Raw genomic sequence first — 7506 nt, forward strand, 5'->3', positions numbered from 1 at the left:
GGGACTGGCCCGTGCCCAGAGTGCAGTGTCCAATGCGTCCCCCCTGATTCAGGGCCGCCTCCTTCACCCTGGTATATCTTGGCGTCTGGGACCCAGGGCAGTCACATTTCCTAGCATTAGGATGTCACTTTCATGACTGCTGTGTGAAGTCCAGGTGATCGTTCCCACTTCCACTCTATGGTGGGCACTGAGGCTCAGAGAGGGGAGGTTGCTCGCCCAAGGTCACACAGCTGCTGAGCAGGAGGAGCTGAGATTTAAGGCCAGGCGGGTGTGCATGTGTCCAGGACCTGATGTAAGAGATTTTTGATGTAGTGCCTCTTCTGAGGTTTGTAGGGAAAAGGGGCAACTTTCCTGTTTGAACATTCCTGCGGGTTTCCGTTGTTGCCGCTGTCCTGAAGAGAGAGGGATTCACTGCTCTGAACCCAGACAGTGCAGTGCGTCTTTGGCCTGGTGTCCGGGGTGGTGGCCTTGAGGCCGCGTGGTCGGAGGAACAGGCTGGCAGGTTGCTGGGACAGCCCGTAGGCTTGGCTGTCCTTGCTGCGCAGGGTCCCAGATGCCCAGGGGGTAGGCCTGGTCCTCCCAGGAAGGCTGAGGAAGGGGCTTGTGAGTGGAGGGGTGGAGAGGAGTCTGGAGGCACTGCTGGGCTGTCTTTGGAAAGAAGGAAAGGAAGTGTGGGGATTCACAATTGGTCAGATTTTAGAGCCAGGGATGTCATTCATATATATAAGACCCCCAGCTGGGTGTGGGCGGGAGAGCACTTCGCTTCCCTCCTGTTATGTGGGATCACTGAAGGCTGAAAATGGCCTCCTGTCTGTTTAGGGCAGGGTCTGCCTACCTCTGAATTATGAAAAATGTGGGCACCCTTGAGGATTTTGGAGTGGCAGATGGACAGTTGTGGTTCTCTGTTACACCCCTCCATTTCGTGAGCAGGAGATGGTGGCTGAGAAGCTGGGCCGCTGGCAGGCTGGGGAGGCCCCGGGCATAGAGCTTGCTTGAAAGGCACGGCCCTGAAGCTTGTGGGGAGGCTTTAGACGGGCCCAGTGTTGGAGGCCTGCTGGGGTTCTGTAGGGACGTGACTGGGCACCTTGATGGGAATGAGGTGTTAGTTTAAAGAAGTTTTCTGGATAACCAAACCTCACATCTTGTTTGTAACTTGCATCTTTCAAGGATAAAAACATGTCCTTCTGAGTTTCCTCTCAGAAGGAGAGCAAAGATTGGCTCTTCCCTTCGGAAACAGAGAACCCAGCTCGGCCAGAGATCCTGGTGTGGGGTCCCTTTGCACACAGCCTGAAAGAGCCTCCTTTTCAAAGCTTAAAATTATTTTTCCCCTTATGGTCTTTCCAGGCCCTTACTGTTTCTCCATCTGCCCCCTGCTGGCTCCTTTTGCCTTTTACCTGCGGACCGGGCAGCCTGAGATGGTGCTAGTGGTAAAAAAAAAAAAAAAACCTGCCTGCCAATGCAGGAGACGTAAGAGATGTGGATTTGACCCGTGGGTCAGGAATATCCCCTGGAGAAAGGCATGGCAACCCCCTCCAGTATTCTTGCCTGGAGAATCCCATGGACAGAGGAGCCCACCGGGCTACAGTCCATGGGGTTGCAAAGAGTCGGACACGACTGAACAACACAAACCCATTTTAAGGGCTTCCCTGGTGACTCAATGGCAAAGAATCCACCTGCCAATATAGGAGACTCGGGTTTGATCTCTGGGTAGGGAAGACCCGCCCTGGAGAAGGAAATGGCGACCCACTCCAGTATTCTTCCCTGGAGAATCCCATGGACGGAGGACCCTGGCGGGCTACAGTCTATGGGGTCGCAGAGAGCTGGACACGTCTGAAGCGACTGAGCATGTGCACGGGCAGCCTGAAGATGCCCTTGTTCCAACTGTGTGTGAGCCAGAGGGAAAGGACATTAGTAGCGCTCAGCTGACGACCTGCCATGCTCCGTGCTTTGTCACTTACAAAGGCCTGTGTTCATGGCAGTAAGCTGTCTGCAGACCTCTCTGACCAGAGGTGGTCTCCATTTCAGAAGTCCGACACAGAAACTCTGGGAGGTGAAGTGGCTCGCCCAAGCTCAAGTGCCTGGGACGAGGCTTGTTTGAGCTGACGGCAGGCCTGGGATGAAGCAGCAGCAGAGTGTCACGGGTTTGTGTAGACCAGTATCTGCTGTTCCTTTTTTGCTTTCCTCCTGGTTCTTAGCCTTCACCCAGCCCACCCTGCTTGTCCATGTCGTGGGGTGGTGACAGGAAAAGTGAGACGTTTTCTCAGGAAGGACGACCTTGCTGAGACCAGTGCTTCTGGAGGTCCCATGTCCTCTCAGCCCCCACTGCCTGTAAAGTTCATTACTCAAAATGATCCCAGAGGGGCCTGAAGAATTGGTCCCCCATATCTAGTTTTCACTCAACCAAAGACGGCACACCCTGGAGGTCCTCTCCAGTGGCATCTGGTGTGGCAGGAGGAGCTGCCTGGGGGCAGGATCTGGGTTCCCTTGGGTCCCCCACCCCACCCCGGGCAGTTGCCCTCAGGTGATTCCCCTGCTGTGAAATCCACATGGTGAACCACGCAGTCACAGAGGCAGCTTCTGCTCCCGGGCCCTTGAAGGGGCTGTTACTTTGAACGCAGGCCAGGTGTAGTTTGCCTGGGCCCTCGGAGTGGTGAAGTGGCCCCTTGGCGAATCCCGTGTGCCCGGCGCTCTGCCGTGTCAATCCAGAGGCTCAGAGAAGGCAGGAACTAGCTCAGAGTCACACAGCAGCTGAGGGACAGTCAGGTCTGATCTGTCCTCTGGTCCACAGCCAGTTTCGCCCCTGCCCCTTTGGAGGAGGGAGCTGGACTCAGGCCCCAAGGAGGAGGGAGGATCCCACCTTCTCTCCCCTGCCCTGGGGTGGAAGTCTCAGGATGCTTCAGGGTTTTAGGGGTTTTGTCAGAGTTCTGAGTCCCGGGCCACGGGGACTTCAGTCGGCCCACCTCACGATTCCATTCCTTTCCTGTCCCCGCCTCCCTGCTTCCTCCTCCCCACCAGGAGTGGGTCTGCAGGAGGCTCTGGCTTGGACATTGAGAGCCTGGCTTTGGAGCCTGCGTTTGAGCGCAGCTGTGCTACTCACCTGCTGGCTGGCCCTGGGCAGGTGAGACTACCGGCCTGAGCTGTGCTGCCCTCAAGGATGGGAGAGGCCGCCTCAGCGCCTTGCTGGAGGCGGATGAGGATGAGTGGGGTGATGAGCCGGGGCTTCTGCCTGGACCGGATGTGCCATAAGCAGAGGGCAGGGTGTCGTCAATGCCAGCTTTCACTCCCTGAGCACCCGTGGCGCCCAGACCTTTCCTTGGGGCTGGGCGTGCAGAGAAAAGTCCCGCTGGGTGCCTGTCTTCAGTGAGTGCTGTGTCTGCCAGGGGACGGACGGCTCCAGTGTGGACCCAAGGGACCCCTTGGGGGGGGTCATCGTGAACTTGCAGGTGGCCCCAGAGCCCCTGTCCACCCTGCCTCCTCTGGTGGGGAACGTCTGATGGGAGAGGTCATAACAATCGGACCCTGCTCCTCTCCACAGTACTCCAGTACTTCTAGAACTTTTCTGTGTTTCTGACATTGGAGCTCAGGTGACAGGTTAGGACTGTGCTGTCTTAATTCGGGAGCCTCTAGTTCCCAGGGGGGTATCGAAGTTTAAGGAATTGAAATAAAATTATAGGGATTCAGTTCCTCAGTAGCACTGGCCACACTCCACAAGCTCAGGAGCTGCACGTGGCTAGTGGTCATCGCGCTGGACAGCAGGGCTTTAGCTGTTTGCATCGTCATGGAGGTCCTGCGGGACGGCGCCAGTTTTCGCTGTGACCCCACGGTGGGAGCCCCGGTGCCTTCAGTGTCCGGGGACCCTCCTCGCTGTCCAGTGTTGACGGTCCTTCTTTCTTACAGCCTCTGGTCCCAGGGTCTCTCTCTCTCTCTCTCTCTCTCTCTCTTTAGTTTTTAAGTCGTGTCCGACTCTTGGAACCCCATGGACTATAGCCCACCAGGCTCCTCCTCTGTCCATGGGATTCTCCAGGCAAGAATACTGGAGTGGATTGCCATTTCCTTCTCCAGGGGATCTCTCTGACCCAGGGATCGAACCGGGGTCTCCTGCATTGCAGGTGACTTCTTTACTGACTGAGCCATGAGGGAAGCCCAGGGTGTCCGGTGTTAAATCCAATCTTGTCTGGGCGACGTCTGTCCGCGAAGCCGTGGAGATCACGTGGGCTCTGGAATGTGCTCCTTGGCTCGACCTGGGCATCCCCGCTCCTGGTTTTTCTTTCCTTTGGCTCCCACCCGTCTTGAAGTGCACCCCCGTTCTCTGGTCACTGGTGGGAGGCAGGGGGCAGTGAGTCACTCCCGGGGGGATGGGAGAGCCTGGCCCAACTCCAGCCCTATCACTGTGTGACTTCAATTTGCTCTTGAAAAATGAGAGGATTAGACCTGATGGGTTCACGTAAGTCTTAAGCATTAAGACCCCCCCTGGGGCGGGGGGCCCCACAGGCCCTAGGCTGGATGATCTTTGGCTGAGAGCGTCCCCAGGCCCGGGAGATGGGCGCAGGGAGTGTTGTGAACGCAGCCCTCAAGGAGCTCACTTGGACACTGGAAAGCCAGGCTCCTAATGCTGACAGCTGCCCGACGGGCCAGGGTGCTTATTCTCGGGGGTCAGGTCAGGGGCCCAGGAAGAGGGGCTCTGAGGAGGAGGGTTGCAGGGGGGCTGCATGGAGGAGGTGGCGGGACCTGGCCGTGAGAGTTGGTGGGGCCTCCCCGTCCATCGTGTTTGAGCCTCGGAGCAGCTTCGTGTTCTTTGTTGTTGCCTCTCTCGGATAGAAACAGGCCCCCTGAGGGGCAAGGGCGGTGTCAGCACCCGAGGATGCAGGTTTGTGGACGGTGGGGAGGAGCCAGCCCCAGAAGACCTGGACAGAGGGACAGCAGTGACCTGGCCTCGGTTCTGGGCTGGATGCTCCCAGGTTTCCAGGGATGGTTATCATGTTCCCCCAGCCTGGGGAGGAGACTGCCCTCAAATCCAGGTCTGGAAGCAGGCTAGGAAGTTTTGGGGAGGAACTCGCCACCCACCCTGAGCTCGCGTTTGTGCCAAGATCAGAGTCAGCATCCCTGCCTTCCAGCTCCAGGGTGATGAGTGACCCCCAGCTAGCACCTGCTTACCCGCTTCCCTGAAGACATCCCCAGAGGCTTGGTTCCAGATGACTTGTCACCTTCCTCTGTCCTTCCCCTCCCTCTCCCTTGCCTCCTCCCTCTTCCTTCTCTTTGCTCTGACTCCAGCTGTTCGCCCATACTCGAGAGGGCTTGGCTTTGGGGAAGGAGGTGGCTGGTCCCAAGAGCCAGGGTTAGCTGGGGCAGCAGTCTTCTCATCACCCTATGAGACCTGGAATGAAAGCCTCCAGAGGAACCCACAAGGTTCTGGAGGAAGACAAGAGCAGGGCCACTGGGACGAGCATCTGCTGACACTCGTGGAATTAGGAGGAGGCCCCGAGCCCCCTCTGAGCTCCAGGGTCTCACGGGGCTCCTTACCTCTGCTTCCTCCGAGGCAGTGAGGACTGCCATCCCCCGCCCCCACATGCACCTCCTTACTGTGCTTCTGTGGCTCCTCCCCCCAGGAAGTGCTCAAACCTGCCCACCCCTCTTGGCCCTGCTGCAGTCTCGGGAGCCTTCCTCTCTTACCTGGACTGTTGTGTGGCCTACCTCCTGGGTTCACCTTTCACTCTGCAGCCAAAGTGACCTCTTAGGAACGCCAGAGCATGCCCTCGAGGGTTCGATCTCTCCCCCAAATCCGCCATGGCCTTCAGGCAGCGGTGAAGTCCACCCCGTAGCCGTCCTCTGGTGGTCAGCTGTCCTGCCCTTACTCACCAGCACGGTGAGCACACTGGCTGTCCTTCCCTCCAGCCTGGCTGCCTCTGTCTGGGGTGCTCCTGCCTTCCCTTCCCTTCCTCTCCCTTTCCCTCCCCTCTGATTACCTGATGTGGACCTCTGTTTCCAGAACGCCTCTCATCTGTTCACTGTGGGACTGAGCATCCTCCTGTGCCCCCCGCTCCCACCTCTCAGGACTTCAGAGGTGCCATGCCGTTGTTTGCTGGCTCACATCACTTCTGCTGAAAAGTCAGCTGAAATTCTTTGTTCCTTTTGGAATGGATCTTTTTTTCCCCTTCTGGTGGCCTTTGAGATGTTCTCTTTGTCTTTGGTTTTCAGCGCTTGGATATTAGGTGTCCAGATATATATATATTTTTAGGGGAGGAGGATGCTTATTCTGCTGGGGTTCCTGAGCATCTCAGTGCTGTGCTTTGATGCCTTTCCTTATTTTGGAAGAATTCTCAGTCACCACTGCAACTATTTCTGGTTGCATTCTCTCTTCTTCTTTTCAGATGCCAATTACATGTGTGTTAGATGGTTTGATACTGTCCTATAGCTCTTGGACATTCTACTTTTTCACCCTGTTTCTCTCTTTGCATCTCAGTTTGGGTAACTTCTGTTGGTCAGTCTTCAGGTTGACTGACCTTTCCACTGCATCAGGTATACTGATGGGCCCACTGAAAGCATTCTATATTTCCATTATTGTGTTTTTATTTTTTCTCTAGCATTTCCATTGTGGTTTCCATCTCTCTGCTGAAATATTCATCTGTTTATGCTTGTTGTCCATCTTCTCCATGAAATCCTTCAACATTTGAGACAGAATCCTTTAATATCCTCTGAGTCTGATTCTGTTGATTGTCTCCTCACTGGGATTTTTTTTTTGGTGGTTTTTTTTTTTTTTTGATGTGTACTACTCTTTGACTGAATGCTGGACACTGTGCCAGCATTAGAGACTGGAATCATTTTGAAAGGTTGTTGCTGAACCTCGAAAAGACGCTGGGATTCTTGGCCTCCGGAGGAGAAGAATTCAATCTGGGGCCAGAGACGAGGCTTGATCGCTCAGAGCTTTTGTGTAATAATGTTTTATTAAAGTGTAAAGGAGATAGACAAAGCTTCTGACATAGACATCAGAAGGGGGCAGAAAGAGTACCCGCTTGCTAGTGTTAGCAGTGGAGTTATACACTCTCCAGTGAATCCAAAGAATGTCTGGAGGTTGTAAAGACCTCACCAGACCTACTCCTTAACTTACATTTTAAGATAACAGAATTAGCCAGAAGGTTTAATCCAGAGACTGTGCTCAGGCAGGATACATTCAGTTCAGTTCAGTCACTTAGTCCTGTCCAATTCTTTGCGACCCCATGAATCGCAGCACGCCAGGCCTCCCTGTCCATCACCAACTCCCAGAGTTCACTCAGACTCACGTCCATCAAGTCAATGATGCCGTCCAGCCATCTCATCCTCTGTCGTCCCCTTCTCCTCCTGCCCCCAATCCCTCCCAGCATCAGAGTCTTTTCCAATGAGTCAACTCTTCGCATGAGGTGGCCAAAGTACTGGAGTTTCAGCTTTAGCATCATTCCTCCCAAAGAACACCCAGGGCTGATCTCCTTCAGAATGGACTGGTTGGATCTCCTTGCAGTCCAATGGACTCTC

The sequence above is a fragment of the Bison bison genome, unplaced genomic scaffold (genome assembly GCF_000754665.1).
Source record: "Bison bison bison isolate TAMUID 2011002044 unplaced genomic scaffold, Bison_UMD1.0 scf7180017864184, whole genome shotgun sequence".
Taxonomy (NCBI): domain Eukaryota; kingdom Metazoa; phylum Chordata; class Mammalia; order Artiodactyla; family Bovidae; genus Bison; species Bison bison.